This window comes from Colletes gigas, unplaced genomic scaffold, assembly GCF_013123115.1.
Source record: "Colletes gigas isolate AHSC1104 unplaced genomic scaffold, ASM1312311v1 Colletes_gigas_Sc00001, whole genome shotgun sequence".
NCBI lineage: Eukaryota > Metazoa > Arthropoda > Insecta > Hymenoptera > Colletidae > Colletes > Colletes gigas.
This window is the reverse complement of record NW_025106630.1, coordinates 583,855-600,268: the sequence shown is the minus strand read 5'-3', so window position 1 is coordinate 600,268 and position 16,414 is coordinate 583,855. Positions and strand designations below refer to the sequence as shown.

General features: G+C 35.5%; 1 protein-coding gene across 1 annotated transcript in view; it reads left to right on the top strand.

Annotated features, from left to right (window-relative positions):
• Nucleotides 1-16,414, top strand: part of LOC122395962 (tensin-1-like) — a 134,497-nt gene that overhangs the window by 21,966 nt on the left and 96,117 nt on the right. The gene's annotated exons all lie outside the window — the stretch shown is intronic.

The window sequence follows — 16,414 nt, the reverse complement described above, 5'->3', positions numbered from 1 at the left end:
CGTATACGTAATCAGTATTTTTTCCTCCGTTACTCAGATCTACTGAGAGAATATGAATTTTATAATATTTGCAAAAAAATGTAGAAACGCGTAGATTTTTATTTGTATACTTTATCCAGTTATTGTTTGCGCGTCGATTTGAGTGACTTTTACATGTAAACGTTTGAAACGTTTTATGGAATAATCGTTTGCAATACAGACTAGCGAAATATTTGTAAAAGATAGTAATAAAATTTGTGTCTCTTTTCTATTTTTACGTTAGAATATATTTCAATATTACGATAATTATTGTTTCTAATTTTACCGTAGAATTTAATACGTTTTTATTTATTAAATTATTTCCATGGGTTCGAGCTGAAACGCGATTGGGGCGATACTGATACGAGAATTATACGCGTACCAGCATCAATTACATGCAACTTTTTCCTGAATACGAAATCAATGAATGATAGCCACCAATTACGACCCTCGAAAAGATAAATCTTATGTGACTTCAATATCATTGCGGTTGCAGCGACGGGCAGTGATTTAATTTTTGAAATAGCCACCCGTTCGTTTTCGATAGGGGAGAAAAGCAAGAAACAAATTTATGTGCCGGCCAGTGTCATAAAATCGCGATTCCAACGAATCTATTTCGTTGTAAGACCAAACAGCTACGATCCACGATACGCTACATTGAAATTTAATGAAATATAGTTGCTCCATTGATATGTATAGTGTGTTGTAAATATACACGTTCAACAGAAATTATATAGAATTATCTACCCTCCGATGGTTTGTTCAATTATGCCCTGCAATGGAGCACCGAATAATTTAGCAAGAGAAATGCAACTGAAAACAAAAACAAATATAAAATTTTACTACAAAACATAAAAAGAAAGTTAAGATTTGCTTTTACTTTTTAATTTCATTATTAGACGAGTAACAAATATATTCAGTATGTTTGAATTTATTCTTGAATTCATTTATGTATAAAATATGTTAGTTCTATTTTTTTTCATATTTTTCGTGTTTCTTCATTTTCTATTTCCAGAGAAAAAGAACGGTAGAATCATTTTAAAACGACTTGGTGTTAAACGCGATGGAATAAATATTGTTGCCGGCGGTTTGTTCTTGTCTCGTGGCGTATAAAAAATATTTCAGTGGTTAAAAAATGAATATTTGTAGGGTTGCTCATTTCTCCCCTTTGGACTTCACGGTTTCATTCCACTTGAGGGGAAAGTATGGTTTCCCCTGATCGTAACGTTTCCCATTCTCACACAGCTGTGACTCTTTTTAATATCTATGGCTGAGCGATGACTTTTTGCACGAGACTATTTTTACTGACAATATCAGTTTTAAAAACATTCACATAATTCAAGTGGATTGAAACTACTGCTAATTATGCATGAACAGTTCCTTAAATAATTACTGTCCTCACTTGATATAATTAAATTAAAAATTTATAGTTAACTAAGTATCTTAGTTTGATATTCAGTCTTTTAATATACTAATGAGTCGGTCCATAAGTTCGTGTAATATTCATTTTACAATTTTTGTAAAGTATTATTTATATTTGTTTATTTACACCTTACATTCGTAGTTTACTCAACACTGTTTCAAAGAAAAATTATCAATCAGCAAATCTCGACCAAAAACCACGTCTCGGATTAAGGTTCGAAAGGGTTGAAACCAACCCTTCATTTTGACTGCTTTGATACATTATCTGATTTGTGCCGTCGGCATTAACATTACCCAAGATGTATTGAGAGGAAATTTTACTTTAGAGGAAGACGAGACTCGTGTGAAATATATAGAAAAAGTATTTTTGTGTGAAATACCGAGAAACAGGAAACAAATATTAAAAAGTGTTACAAAAATTTACTATTTTTCAAATTTCACGTTCCACACATATTTCATACCTTTTACACGCTGTAAACATAATAAATCAGTCAATCTTTGCATCTCTATAACTTTACACGAAAAAATATAAACAAATATTTAAAAAATTATTCATTCTCTTTGGAGAATTTCCCAACGTTGTAACATAATTGTTTGAAAGACATTTAAAAATCGTCGAGCTTGAATCTTTTTTAAATTTTTGCACGTTTATTTTTCATAAAATTACCGAACTTCGAAATTCGCTATTTTCCAGACGATTTATAGCACTCCTTTAATCTTGTCGAGATGTGTTTATATACTTGATAGTTGATAACATTGTATCAACGAAATTTAATACAGAAACTTGAGAGTGTAAATAGGGGTTGGAGGTAAAACGTAACTCAAGGGACAGTACACCGCTTGACCATATAGTGGATGGAACTACAGAACCACCGGCGATTGATAGTAATTACCGTAGATTATTGCGGTCGTGATTTATACAGAAAGCTGAAATTACCCTTCAATTACAATTTGCTTCGTGCTCAATTTCGAACGGCGTTGATTAATGGCACGGCGGATGGCTGTGCAACCATCGATGACGATGAACACGAACGAAACTATTGCGCAAAAACATCGCGAATTGACTCCAAATTACGTATAAATCACGTTACCTGGCATTCGGTGCCGCAGAACAATTTCCACGAAATTTTCAAAAAGTAAGTCTACACGACGAAAGAGGCGAATTTATTCCCTTGAAAATGATTCGAATCTTAACTGGCTACATTTTCATAAAAATGTTTATAATTAACATTACGATTTATTATCTTACATATTTTCCTAACCTCAGGCTAGGCTCACCATAGGCTTTAAAATAGAAATTTAGAATTAAATATTTGTAAAAGAAAAAATAGTAATCAAGTATCTTTCTACCGATTAAAGAGTCCATTTTTTACTAAAAATTTTACAACTTGAAATCAATTGAAAACACAATATTATTTCGTAAAAAAAAAATAATAAAAATTCCGATGAACAGTTATGGAAAATATTACAAAGCTTCCTAACATCAGTAAAGAATTAAAAGTAATATTTTACAATACTTTCAAGACAGTTCTAATTATTTATATTAAACATAGTACCCATTTCTATTTACTTCAATGTTCATAAAATAAACTCGATAAATAACAAATTTAATCCCAGAGTATTACACTTCTTTTTTACGTACGTTAATATTAATTAAAGGAAATTATATTTTGTATCAGTCAGATCGTAATCAAGGAGGAAATTAGTTTCAAAATTTGTTTCGATCACGGTACCCGTCTTCCTCATAAATCAGAAAGCAAAAATCAATCGAGCAAAGCCTTCGGGAACTGTTCTTAAACGATACCGGGACTCTGCTTGATTTGGTCTTAATTTGAAGAAACATAATTGATCAGCTTTCAAGCCTTCGGGGTACCGGTAACCTTGATCGGATTCCACTCGCGTTTAAATTGCATGAACAGCTTCCAGGCCCACAGAATACTGAGAATCCAGGGATCGTCAACCCGTTTCCCACACAGCTTCCAACTGGGATCAAGTAAATAACTTTTTATGGGCATCAAACCATATCTCTGTGGGGCAAAGATCCTCGTAGATGACTCTGTGAACGTACAGGATGTTAAAAATGAACGGTTCCAGACAAATGGAAGAAAATATCTCATTAAACATGTAATCTTACAAAGATCAACAAAAAGTCGTAAGGAAGTGCAACTAACCAAGTTCCACTTTTACTTCGAAACTTGTGCTTAAGCACTTTCAAACCTAAAAGGTACACCGACAGTTAGGTCATCAAACCAGAGTCTCGTTTATCATAGGATAAACTACTTGCTACTACGGTAGGGGTAACTACTTATACCTAAACAAAACCCCTAAGTCTCGTCTGGCTCAGGATAGCAGTCGAGCTTTCGACGAGATCGTCAATTATACTAAACAGAGATACATAGTATTTGGTCAAAGGATACTTTGAAAAACTGTTTTACTACTATTATAATTTATTTGAATTTCATGTAATTCTTAGTGTATTTGGAGATACATAGTATTTGGTCGAAGGATATTTTGAAAAACTGTGTTTACTACTATCAAAATTCATTTGAATTTCATGTGATTCTTAGAGTACGAAATCACGAATGTACAATTTACGTATGCAATATTTTCTAACCCTTGCAATTTTTCATTTTTCATCGTCTTTGTTGATCTATAATACTTGACACATCGTATTAAACAAAATACTCTGAAACAGACTCGAAAATAAATATTTTAACATCATTGCAATTGTCATACCGAACTTAAGTAAACAGAAAATTATTAATCTCTGTTTATACTTACAATTTGTCTATTATACTATACCATATGTATTATTTTTCTCATTATATTCAGCCCCTTGGAAATTTAAAGTATTTTTTACAAATTCTGTAGAATATTTTAGAAAGCAAAACTTTGAATTTTCTAGTTAGCTTAACGAAAGAGATACTAAACATTTGTTTAAATCGAACAAAGTCACGTTTGTGCTGGTCGAATAGTTAGAAATAATCGTCGTTCTTAATATGATCAATTGAAATATGGAGGAAGTTTGCAGAGCAATAGCAAATGGAAACTTGTTGCAGCGTGTCTTAGAGTCACTGTGCTGAACTTCGTACTTCTAACCAAGCTCGAGTTAATCATGCGTGGCTGGTGCGGTTCGACGAGCAGAAACAGCGTTCAAGTTTTTACCAAGTTGAATCGTAGATCAATTATAAAATTTCGATAACGGATCGAGGATTAAACGCAATGAATACCAAGATAAATTCTGGGTGCTTTATTAGACTTCAGGGCATCGAAACAGAATCATAGTTTCTATCAAATAAATTATTATTCGTTTAACGTCTTTATTATTCGGAATGCAAATACAGAAATTTTAGAAGCGTAGATAAATTTTATACAAAATAAAAGGGGAAGTTTAACAATAATATTTTAACTGACCCTGATGATCATTTTTCTCTAATCTCTGTTTTAATAAAAAAATGTTAACTTTTTATTTTCGACAATGTAAAACTTCAGGGGTAATAATTTTGACGTTTATAGCAGAGATTAAAACTGTACGAATGTGTTTTCTTTTTACTCAATCTAACCTTTTGATTCGATGATCACGAACATGTTTTCTGCCCCCAAAAGAATTACCAACCTCCTTTTCGAACTACAGAAGAAAGTAACTCGATTGCCTCCAAAGTATATTTAATTATAAAGTCGTTTCCTCTCGGGTCTTTCTTTCGGAATAGAGTCAATATTATTTTTGCAATTATCCCAGGATCCAAAGAATAATCGGAAGAAGGGTTGCTCTTCGCTTTGAAACATGAAGTGAAAGAAATCGATTCATGGAATGTAAACTTCACCGTACTCGTCACCTGTTCGGAATGATGAACATCTTTCGAATAAATGATGTACATCGTTTGGTATCTACCTCCCTTGTACAAGTTATCGATATTCCCATGAAGGCTGAGCTTTCTCGGGCCTAACATAAAATTATAAAGGAATAGTTGAATATAAATGGAAATGGATCGTGAATTCTCGTCGCGCAAAAGTATCCCACGCTCGTACAAATAAAAATATCGCGCCTTTGCGGACCACGACGCCGTACGCACGACGTACAGCTAACAAGCAACAGGATAAAGAGGACGTTTTACAGAGTAAATCGGAAAGAAATAGAGATACCGAGGGAAAATGATGAAGATAAAGCAGTAACAATCGTAACAAGCGAACAGATTTATATATACCGGTACAAACGTCCCTCCTTGTACCCATCAGACGTTTTAAGGCGAATAAAGTTACAAAGGGAAAACGAGAAGAGGAATCAAACGAGCACTCTGCAGAAAGAACAGAAATTTTTCTGGCGATAACACTTAGCCTGACTTCCCTCGCGTCAAAAGAATCAAGTTAGCCAAACAACGTTTCTTGTATACTGACGAAAATATTAATTTAAAATTATTTCCTGTATCCCCCCTCATCTAGCAACCGTCCAGGTTAAAGCTTAGCAACTGGAACCCAATACTTTCTACGCGTATCTTTTTCTTAGCTTCGAAAAGAAAATTGTTTTCGACCATGCGTGAACAAATTTAAACGAAATTAAATACATTTAAAAAATTGCTTCTAATTAAATCGTACGTCAAGAGCAGTTACAAGTTTATTAAAAAAGAGTTCGTTGTTTCGATTCGTAAATTTTTGCAGTACACGGTGAAAATATGAAACATCGAACGAAAATTACTTCGTTGCTTGATGCATATTCATTTTCTTTCATCGTTTGATGTACTTTTTAATACGATATCCGTCCGTGGCATCGAAATGTGCACGCGTGCCTCGTGTACCTGAAAAATCCGCAAAAGGTAACGCGATAACGCCCTCGAGCTAAGAAAACGAGAACACTGTTTCACGGAACGCCAGACCTCCTCGTTTGCCGTACCGTGTAGTTTATCAAAAAATTTCGTTGTCGATACGAAGAGGAATGATGCAGTTTTATTTGTTTAGAAATCCATCTTAGAACTCCCGCGTCTGCTCGATATGGATTTTCATGGAAAGTTTTCCTGGCTCGCATAACGGCTCCGCGAAACAATAAAATGCCCGCAACATGGTTGCACAACTTTCACGATATTATCTTTTTTTACTTTTAATAAACGAAACAAAAAATATTGAAGCTGGAAGGAAACATTCGATGCTTCTGATTGAAAATAAAATTACAAAAATCAAAATATCATCAAAATATGTCAATATCTCCCCGCTGTCTAGTTAAAATATTTCCAAAATTTAATGGCACCGATGTTCATTTAAAAAATCTTTATATATCATAAAATTTGAGTTGCAAATTTTCCAAGATACATTTTAAATGGGTTTGAAATGAATTTCAACGTACCGGGGAACAAAGATGGCAATTCAGAATTATATTAAGCCACAACCTTTTGGGGGATTTCAGACACTACAATGATACTTCAGAATTCACATGGTTCTGTAATTGTCTTGCCACGTAATTGAAGCGACTAGCGAGGGTGGGGAGTAATATAGGAATGACGGAGGGCGTTAGGCGTACTGTGGAAATTAATGGAGCGGTTGGAGCGTATTATGCAACCATGGGTGGATGGGTTTTGGTTGGCAGAAGCCATCGACTACAGGTTGTTGACATTCGGTGACTTTCGTAACAACGTACGCGATGTTAAACGCGAACAAAAGTGAAACTAGATTCCATCATAAAACTGACTAAAAACTTCTTAAGAAATTAAACAAAATTTTGTCCCCAACTCAAAAATGTCAACTTTCTAAAATTCAAATTTAAAAGAGACTCTCCGTTCATACTCAACACTAGGATAACAGAACTCAACGTTAAAAATTCTCTTCGAGGTTCTTCCAACTCACACACACATTAGGATGAAAAGCCCACTTAACGACATCAACTTTGACGCTTATAAGGAAAGTCACGATCTTCACTTTCCGCGTTTTTATTTCTCGCTTACAAGAACATCGCATTCATCGGGAACTAGAACATAACACGCGTCGAAGGAAACGAGAACGGGAGTTGAGAAACCAGCGATGCGTAGGATTGAAAGAGGCTCGATTTGAATGCTTTAATTTTATTTTATTCACAGAATTTTAAGGCCCATATGTTCACGGATCCATAAATTTGAAACAAAATTTTAAGAATCAATTATATTTAATCGTTAAGCTCTCTGAATTTATTTTCTACATAAAAGTGACAGATAATTCCTTGAATTAATTTATTTTGCTCACGAAACTTTTACTTTCACGCAATTTTTAAGGATTTAGGAGGAACTTGAACTCAATGCTTGAGGTCTTAGTCGCGATTAGGGAGATGATACCATCTGATAAAGCTTCAGAAGAGAACGATCATCTCGAGACAACAACGCGCGGCAGGTTGAATGGGAATAGACCGGGCTAGCGATAGGGGAATACAGTATCAATGAAGCACACGTGAATGCACACACGAGAAAACGAAAGAGGCTGGTACCGGGCAAACAGACGAGACGACGAAAAAGGGCGCCAACCTTTGAAAACGGCAGCGGCATAAGGGATGGTTGGTCCCGAGCAGACCTTTCCAGCCGCGATCACCGAGGGCGATGTTTACCCTCCACCTACGGATTTACTCGTGCATACACGGAACAGCACTCCGGGATAAAATGCATCTCCCGAGCATCCAGGAACGTCGAACAGTGTCCATTCGCGGGTTGTATGCCAGATTCCTCACCGACGATACTCCATTATTTTAGCACCATTAAAAGATCCTTGCCTCTTTTATGGAACGGAAACTTTCCGCGAACCCTTTCTTTCCTTCCCCCAAAGGCAGTTTCATCCAATCTTCGAACAAACCGCCCGATATTTCGGCAATCGAACGCCCATGGATCAGTCGTTACGATTAATTTATTTTGTGGAATAAAAGAAGATTCGTCGATTCAAATTTTTTCTAAACCCTTTCTTTCGGTCTTCGAAGACAAGGATAAAACAGTCTCGTAGAAAACAGCTTGTAACGCTTTACTTGGTTCACTCTATATATTTAAAATCGAATTTTATTATACTCATAAATTCGATATTGCGAGAAGAAAAGCTTTGAACTTGTGTCTATTTGTGAAATTTAATATTTCGACTATCGAAAGATTCCCTTCGTCCAGATCTAGAATTTGGAATAAGAACGTAGATATCTTCCAAAGTTTTATATTTAACGCTATTCCTAAAACTTTCTAGCTTTAATTCATAGTGTCCTACAATTTTAAGTTCGATCTCAAAAAGCGGTTTCCCTCGTTCGTATCTATGAGTGATAATAAAAAGTAATCGCGCACAATATAGAAACTAATTATAACTTAATTTGTAAGAAAACTGACAGAAGTATATTTATTCTATTCGACGGTCGATGAGAATCTTTGGTCTTCGTTTACTCTGAAGAGTTTAACTTGGACGAAGTAAAGTTGCAAAGATTTTCTTAACTCTTGATTAGTTTATTCCTCGAGCCTACCCCATCCTAAAAGGTTAACGAATCCCTCTCTAGAAATATAGCAATAGGGAGACAAGTTAGTATTACACAACGCTTTAAGAAATCTCTCATCTGCAAGAAAACCATCTAGATATTCCATTAAAATGGCGTAAACTTTTCTAATAGTTAAACAAAATTCTATTTTGAGATACTAAAGGCATTACAAACGAACCTACGGGATCATTCAGGCCCTTGAAACTCTAATTTGCGACGAAACAGTTACTCTGCCGTTCTGAGCCAGGGAACTGGAAAGATCAGTCCCCTGTTAAGGGTAACATGAATCAGGAGAATGTAAACTTTTGCTTAAATAATTGCAGGTCTTACGAAGACTAACCATAACGTCTGGCCTAATACGACTCGCAATTAGTTCGAGAACCGATCTTTCAAGCTTCCATCTATAGCTCTTCCCGGTAACGTGGAGGCACAGGTTCAACGTCTCTCAAATACGGAAGCGATTGCGATACTGTAGAAAGGAGATAATTTTAACGTCTTTCGTAATCGAGGAAGTAGCCTTGAACGATCGGTTGAATTTTGTTCTTACAATAGAGTATCTTACATTAATGCGGTCATTGTCCGAGCCTATAAGAGTAAATACTACTTGAATGTGCAGAAAATGAATAACATTACAATAAGTGTTCTTTCCTAAACAGTGAATTTTATAAAGTTTAATTCAATCGTATAATATCTGTTGAGTTTGTGAATGTAATATGGGTCAGTGAACAATGATTGTGTTGAGAAGAAATAATATAATAATATCTGTGTTTACATATTCTGAATCCACCATTGTTCTATATACAAATACATTGTAAAGCACCTGAGATAATTAAAATACTGAGATTTATTTAGCCATATCGAATTATTAATCACGCGAATTCATCGATTGCATTTATCGTTCGCCTTTTAAATTCCTTTTAAACGTACTGGGATTTCGATGATATTAATACCTCCAATAAAGCGTGTCGGGGAGCATTGACGCCGCTGCAATATACGATTAACAAAAAACAGACGAGCCCACTTCGTGCCTATACTTCGCCCACGATCGTGGAATATATTTGCCCTCCACCTGCGGATTTACTCGTGCATACACGAAACAGCACTCACGCTGGAAACGCATATCTCTTTTGCATCCTGTCTTCGCTCCCGCCATCATCGACTATTGTCCATCTACGCCCCCTACGCAATATTTGTGAAATAATTGCGCAACGCATTATTTCTGCCGGCTTACACTTAGCATAATAGTGTACCATACAATATTTCCATGATAGTCTCTGCAACGAATAGAGTAGTGTCTCGTTTCTTTAATCGCGATATTCGAACGGAAGATAGCGAAAGATATTTCTACACCCTTGAATGAAAATTTATTTTTCAATAAAGTAATTATTCAAATGCCTTAGAAAGACTTTCCAGGAAACATTAGACAGGATCTTCGATAGATATCTTCACGGATTTATATATTGCAATAGGGTTCCAATTATTCGGCATTGGGCATATTTAAATGTTACAAATTATATTTCATACAAGCAAAGAAGTCGCAGCAGCATGCATTCAGAAGTGACGTCGATACAAAACAGTTAACGAATAAAGCGTACGAATTTTATATATTTTACTTATTATTAATAAATTGAATCGCTACATTACTCGTGGTTGTGATTATTAAAAATCAAAAATAAATTTTTACGAAACATCAACAGAGGGTAGGTGGACAAATTTTTAGGTGAAATTAAAAATTTCAAATCATTCTAAAAAAATTATTTTTGGTTGCAGGCCACAATTACAATCATTTTTGGTGAATACACATACCCCCGAAATCCTACGCACTTACAAGGAAAAAATTCTTTACCGCAAATACAATGTCTGACCATGAATGATGATTCCCCTGAAATTCGGCGAAATTAAAAAGTTTCAAATCGTTATAAAAAAAATTATTTTTAGCTAGGGGGATCAATTATAATCATTTTTGGTGAATAGCCATACCCCCGAAATCCTATGCACTTTCGAGAAAAAATTCCTTACCGAATATATAATATAATGTCTAACCAGGAATATTCTACTGAAATTTCATGCGTATGTTTAAAACATCATAACTTCTGAACGGATTGGACGATTTTAATGTTTCAAAATGGAAACAGTGCGTAATTTAGTGAAGAATTTGTAGAAATTTTAAAAATGTTCAAAAAGTTGTTCCTTAACCCCGTGAAGTGAGAGAAACCTCATAAAAGTGATCCAATCCCTCGTTTTTATCACTTCATATGTAGGTATAGTCCAATTAACCGTCATATTTGATTTTCTGGTATTGCCCCAGTCCCGAGTGTGCCGTATAACTGGAATTTTACTGTAGTATTATTTCCAGCAGCTTCTACTGTAAAGGAAAATGACGGGGACGTAGGGTCGCGTTAAAAATTGACGAAACAAGGGAGATTCCTTTTCATTGGGAATTCTTTGATTATTCTACCGCTAATTAAGTCGTGGCCAGGTATCACCAGGAGTAAATTAATTACAGTACAGCCTCCGGTATCCGGGCATCAATTACTTGAATATGTTACTATTCGAGCATTCTGTTATCTAAACAGCGTGCCACTCTGTTTAGACAACAGAACGTTTGGACAGTAAATATTCGAATATTTGGTCCTCGGATACGGAGGAGTCTCAATTCTGTTTAGTTGGTCTCCTTCAATTACCTCTGTGTGTTTCAAAGATTAAAAATGCCATTTAATCAAAAATAAAATTTCAAACAGTGGGTAAAAGTTTTTGTGCTCTTTGTGGTTTGCACCTTTTATGGGGTGTATCCTGGGGATTTAAAATGACAGAACACTGGGTCACCCTTAAAAAGGACGCTTCCAGCTTGAGTATGACTGTTGTCGTTCAGCTTTTGTTGCTTACCAAACATGAAAAGATCAAGCGGTGCATCAGGCACGACTTTCAACCCCTTGAAGGGGTTGTATGGTATCCAAAGGCACGCCGTCCCCACAGGAATCTTCACGGAGTAAACACTGTCTACGTTTAGCGACAATAAATAATTTCACACGCTTCGCCGTTCTTTTCTACGGCGGATGTTATCTCTGTCACGCGAACTAGAGGGAGAATGACTCCATAGCTTACGAGCGTTAGACCGAAGGTGAAAGCTTAAAATATGTGAGAAATTTTTACTGGAATTTCTCAACGACTTGTTGATATTTATTTCATATATTCAATATTGTTTGCATTCTGCTGTCTTAATGTTGTGTAACTTTCTTTGGACAAGTATAAGCTATACTTATGTAGTTTATCAGTTTTACTTAATATCTAGCGTCCAGGACCATTGAGAAAATATTAGTTTAGAAATTTGTATGATCTCATAGGGAATCTATGATTTATCAATATTAGTAGTTTATGTTGCTTTGCATAAATAGTTTTCTTACAAAGAATAATATTACAACAAACAGAGTCGAACAAATTTTATTTGGGGAATAATAAATAAGAATTATAGATTCGATTCTAAACTAGTAATAATGAATAATTGGCTTAAAAATGAATGTAAAATTATTCGAAGGACTAGAATTTGCCCAACTTCGACGACAAGGCTTATCTAACAAATCCTACCTTTGAACGTGGTATTAGGTCTTCTCATTTCCACAAGCTAGAGACCGTTAAGTACTACATGTTTTTCTTCGCGAAAGCTTGGAAAGCGGCTTTCGAGTTAAAACGTTGACCAAAATAAATATTATTGTCAATTATAAACCTACTGCTATTTCATTAGGAATCGACAAATATAGCATGCCATTTAAAAAAATAAAATTGGCCTTAAAATACTAAAAATTCCTCCACCTATAAAAAAATGATCACCACATTATGGCTCCCTTCAAGCCATACAATTTTTGTTAATAATATTTCACTGTACCTAAAAGAAATAACGGAGATACTCGAAGTGATGAAAGTTATTGCTCCATCCTACGTATTATAAAAGCAAGATTAGAAAATTTTTTAAGACAATTCCTCTTTTAAAAAATCTGCATATTCCAGCATCCCACAATTTTCTTATGAAAAGGGTACTCGAGCGTTTCTCAGCGCCGGGCCTCGAAAGCTTTAATCCGGCCATGGCCGTGTCCAGGTGCTTCCTGACGCAAGAGGGTGTGAAAACGAGACTGCCGGTAGACGGAGTCAGAAAGGGCTGGACGGGTTTCTAGAAAAAGGCGAAAGGTGGTGCATTAGCTTGAGTGCAGATCCTCGACCTCGTCTACTGCTGTTTATCTTACTACTTGTCGTCGATGAGACCCAACACGGCGTACACGTCTAAACACAGTGTAATCAACTTGTAACGCAATACACGCATCCGCGGGACACGCACAAAGGGTGTTTATGGGGAATGTTGTATACACAATGGCCAGACCACCCTTCGCGTCATCCCCTTTAAGTTATGAGTCGCGTTGTTACTGTTTGCATCCGTCTCGTTAGCGAAAGATTTTGCCCGGTGACTGCTTCTTTCTTCCGTGACAGTCCTTCCGTAAATTGTTACCATAATTAGCTGACGCGTGTGTCACGCTAAGAATCGTTGACTAAATTAGCAACTAATTAACCATAGAAAACACAGAGCCACGAGCAACCTTACCTAACAGTTTACTTTTCTTTTCGAAAGATAGTTAAAATCAAAACTGTAGGCCTAGAGAATTTAAAATTCCGCGCCTGTAATGCGTGAAACAACGAATCGGAGAGTGAGAGTGTCGCGTAAGGTGGAAGGGGAAGACGTTACGAATCACGTGCGAGTCAGTTGCAAATCGGCTGTGCGAGAGATAAGTACGTCGCGTTTGGATCTGTGTTGTAATATATTTTAGTACCGTTCTTTACTCGAATATATCTGTGTATATTTTGTGGCTTTGTTTACAATTCTACGTGTCCTTATTAACAGTCAACAGAAACATCGAGATTCAATTACATCTCCAAATCGGATGAGGAATATAAAGTTAGAAATTCGTTACAATGCGTAAAGCAAGTTATACCGTTCCAATTTCGATGCATATTTGCACTCGCATACTAAAACCAACTTTATGGTTACTTAATAGAACTCGCGCAGCGAAGTTGGTGCCATAGTTCAGCAACAATTGGAAATCTTTCGATCCTAACTTCGGAACGTTTTCTTCGGAGATCCGTGTTTGTTCAAATTTTAATTTATTAGGATTTTACTAGTGAGTTTAGTTAAACTATCTGCAGATCGTCTAGTGACAGTGTTAAAATATTTTCGTGTGTGAATTGGCCAAGATTACCAGCAAATCCTACAAACTTCACGAAAGTATAAGAAGATTAATGATAAGTTTACTGACTTGAAATGAGGTGTTGATTTTTCAAAGCACCACTTGTGAAGGTAAGAAAATATATGTTTATGTGAATTGATTATGTAAATATAATATCTATATATTACTATAAAATATACGGTCCTGTTAATTTTGTTCTGAAAAGTCGCGTTCGTTGCTTAAATTCAGAGACCACATCGTACTGTAAATTAAGTGTATGTATGTAGGCCGCCATTTCCAAATGAGATTTTTTACCCCGGGAAACCACATTCGTTTCAATTTAATCTGCGTGTGCGGTTTTCGCGGATAAGTTAAGCGGCGGTGGGTGAATGAAAAAAATCATACAACTTTCAATTACTGTACTAATTCACCTCCCTTGACCAACCCAATTTCCTTTCATTCCATTCTCGACACACCCTTTGTCAGACACGGCATTGCGTTCAGACAATGCATTTTCCAAATACCGAGAGTTGGTTGATGTTCGAATGAGCGCTCGAGAAACAATCAGCAAATGTTCCGCGTTCAATGAACGAAAGCTGTCAGATACAAAATCGATTAGCAAAATAGCTCCATAGGGCAAAAGCTTAAACGCTCTAATTTCGCGAAAAATATTCAAAGAGAACCGATTAAAATAGTACGAATATTTTTGTACCAACCCCTGAAATAGTATCTTACCAAATAAAATTCGTTGCAATATAAATATAATATTGGTTTGCAAACTAGAAGAATGTATATAAAACAGTTAATTTCCAGATATACAAGATGTTAACTAATTAGAAAAAATATGAAGGAAAAAAAAGTTTTACAGTTTCTCATGATCAATAAGACAGTGTATATCAATTTTGCATATTTACATTATTTTTCGAGAGATGGAAGTGAATTTCAGTTTTTTAAATGGAGTGCCATATACGATTTTATGTCATCTGAAAGTATTTGTCAAGATGAGTTCACAGAATTTCTATATTGTAAAATTATAAAAGAACACTATTTCGTAAGCAATAATTTTTAATTTCTTCAACCACCTTAGACTTATATTATTTAAATTTAAGATAATTTGGATTAGTTACAGAGAGAATCTGTAATGGCAAGTATTAATTCAATGTTTCGATGAGTGTTTAATGCAGTAATGAAGCAAGAATGGCTGATAGGTCCCACGTGGTCGTTTAAAGGTTGCAGAAACGAGATAAAAAATTTTTGGACAGAGATATAAAACTATATAGGGCCCTTGAGATCGACGATCGAAGAAATGCAACTATGTTCGGATGCTGACAAGAATTTGACAAAGCCGTGCAAACGATCCTCTCGAGCGGGTCGTTTGTTGCACGCCAAAACCAATTGGTATCGCGCATAGTTGCCACGGCATAGTTGGTTCGGTACTCAACTGCCGGACACCGTTAAGAGCCCTCCTCTCCACTTCAAGGACTAACAACTTGCTGGAAGTTTGCACGACCTCGTAACTATGCACGATGTTAAGGAAATTTTAAACCAAGTGGCACGTACAGCTGCCATTGTTCCTCAAAATTGACCAACGGGGCCGAAAACTTTAATGAAATTAACGTAATTCTCGCAATTGCCACGTTTCCTTGACTAAAAACACCTTAGAGAGAAACTTTTAATGGACCTTGCCCGATAGTTTCGTAACTTTTTGTTTTGTCGCGTTGTTCATTGTATAATTCGAAGAAAGCTTCGAATTTCTGCATTGCTTTATAATTTTACTTTACGAATGGTAGTGGATTATTCATAATACGTTTCAGTAAGTTTAGGAAACGATGGATTTTATTATTTGGGCTACTTTTGGATAGAAATGTTAATATTAGACTTTACAAACTATGTCGACATTTTTAAATTTTCATCGGATAGAAGATAAAACGCCCTTGAAAACGAATTGTGAACTGTAGTTCCAAAGAGAACTATAATTTACGAAAAAATGATGGCTACTAATTATTTAAACATCCTGTATTCAAATTGAAATTAATTTTCAATTAAATAAATAATTTATAATCTAGTTTTATTGCATATTAGTCGAATGATCAATAGGAATTGCTGAAACGTCTTTGGGTATGTAACGTCAAAGTAAATGTGAAAATAAACATAGAAGATAGCAAAAATTATAGTAAGTGATATAATCATTAGGTAGATGATGTAATGCCCTTTAAAACGAGCGTTCGAACAAGTCGATAGCTTTATTAGTTCCAGCGATATGAAGACTTTAGTTACAAGTCGATGCGGTGGCTAGTTTCGGAGATATAAG